Raw genomic sequence first — 2,500 nt, 5'->3', positions numbered from 1 at the left:
GTTTAACTCCTCTTAGTTCGTCATTTGTTTTGTCAGTATGTGACGTAAAAGTAGTTTGGAATTTCGAAAAACGAAAGATTGTAACCCAAGTCGAAGTCGTTGCTACTCGAACGAACGCACAGAAGTTGACGAAAACGTGTCCAGTGTGAAGCTGGTATTTGTGGCATTGACTGTATATGTGTTGGCGACGAGAGAGTTCATACTCGGAAGACTCTGTTCCAACCCCAGAAGAGGTGCCAAGGTTCCAGAAAAGGAAGTCTGAAGTTTCCTTGCGGCAGCTTTGCGGCACTCTTGCGGCATTCTCGTTGAAAATTATATTACGTCTATTAAGGGTAACCTCTTTCTTGAGATGTACTTCTCTGGTCGTTTATTCTAGCTGTCGGCAGGCGATTTTTATTCAGCTGAGGGAACTCCCTATCCCCTCTCTCCAGCAAATTAGGTAATTATCATTATTGTGTTATATTAATTTATTAGTTGATAATTAAATTAATTCATGTCTTTATTTGTTTTACTTTTTATTATTCATTCGTTTATGTATTCTTTATTTTTATTTATTTATTCATTCATTTATTCATTTATTCGTTTATTCATTTACTATGTATCCTTACTGGAGGTCATTCCAAAGGTAAATCAAAACATCTGTCATCTTCTAAGGACTGCACGTGATTAATCTTCGGAAGACTCTTGGAAGACTCTTGGAAGACTCTTGGAAGACTCTTCGAGAAATCTTGGAAAACTCTTCGAAGACTCTTCGAGGACTCTTGAAAGACTCGCCGAGGACTCTTGGAAGACTCTTTGAAGCCTCTTGGAAGACTCTTGGAAGACTCTTGGAAGACTCTTGGTAGACTCTTGGAAGACTCTTCGAGGACTCTTGAAAGACTCGCCGAGGACTCTTGGAAGACTCTTTGAAGCCTCTTGGAAGACTCTTGGAAGACTCTTGGAAGACTCTTGGTAGACTCTTCGAACTCTCAGAGATTCTTCGAAGACTCTTCGAACTCCCGAAGTACCCAAGGACCACCGACTTGGGAACCGAAGTTCTTGGCCATCAATTTGAAATCTGCATCAATTCAACCGTTGCCTCTGGTCTCTCTTGCGGAAAACCCGCGTCCTCCAGGTAACCGGTAATATCCTTCGCGCGGGCTGCATCTGGGGAAGTTTGAATCTTTTACCAGGCCAACTCTGAACTATGCATATAATGAAAAAAGAACCTTTATTCTCTTTTATTTTTTTTAAATTCTTTGTGAAAGATATGAAGAGACTTGGATGCTACAGTGCCAGGCATTGAATGGCAAATACTTTCATCCATCCATCTGTCCATCCATCCATCCATCCATCCACTGTTCTTGGCTGATGAGGCGGCCGCTTACAAAGGAATCCAATTGAGCTATCAACCAGTCAATCAGTCAAATCAGCCATTCGATGTCCACTTCTAGACAAAGGCCTCTTTCCAGCCTGTGCCATGAGTTGTATGACTGCGCCTTGTCACTCCTGCAAACTTCTCTATATTTTCTCCAGCCCCTGTCCTGTCTGTATGCTGATTCGTTATAATGATGTTGGACTAGAATGTCTCACTGTTGAATAAAGTTATGAAATGCAACGAAGTGGTTTAACTGATTATTGAGTTAATTCTAACTACGTTAGAAACGCTAACTAACGTAACCGAGTTGTATTTAGGAGTTAAGCTCTTAGGTGGACAATATAGGAAGGTTAAATTAAGCTGTTAACGAGAGAGCAATGTTAAGCAATCAGAGACAGAATTTTAACATCGATCTCAAAACATATTATGTATTTTCTTTTGTCTTGTGAGTCAGCGTTGATAATTTTGTTTCAGTTTTGAGTCTGGTATAACAAAATATTATGTCTGTTTTTCGTTTAGAGTCATTTGTCTCAAAGCATAGCTTGTCCATCTTGTTTATTTATTTATTTTTGTTTATGTATGACTTCTATATTTGAATATTATTATATCTATTTATTATATGTTTATTTAATTGTTTATCTTTTTTATCTTTATTCGTTTATCTATTTATATATCTATTTATCTATTCATTCATTCATTCATTTGATTATTTATCTATGTATCTATTCACTTAATTATCTACTTATTCATTTATCTATTATTTTATTTATATATTTTACATATTTTTATATATTTTTTTGTAAGTAGGTAAGTATTAGTGTGGCTTTTTCGTCTTTTTCCTCGTTTGTCCTCTTTTTGTCCTCTTTTTGTCCTCTTTTTGTCTTGCGTCCTGGAAGTATCTCTCTTTTTCGGGTACGGAGTTCCAGCCCGTACTCCTAATCGCATTTCCTCGTTCAAACTTCCCTAAGACTACCCGGAGTTGGTCCAAACTCCAAGGAAACTACCAAAACAACCAGAATGCCATTGTCTCTTGTCAGGATGAACTACTGAACTACTGAATTACTCATGGGCTCCAATTCCTCCATCTTCCCCCTCTCTCCTGAGTTAAATGGATTTGTTTGTGTTTTTGTAAATGTGTCTGGC

The sequence above is a fragment of the Oratosquilla oratoria genome, chromosome 41, assembly GCF_046742065.1.
Source record: "Oratosquilla oratoria isolate Oo_2021 chromosome 41, ASM4674206v1, whole genome shotgun sequence".
Lineage (NCBI taxonomy): Eukaryota > Metazoa > Arthropoda > Malacostraca > Stomatopoda > Squillidae > Oratosquilla > Oratosquilla oratoria.
The sequence above is the reverse complement of the archived record's forward strand: the minus strand, read 5'-3'. Positions refer to the sequence as shown.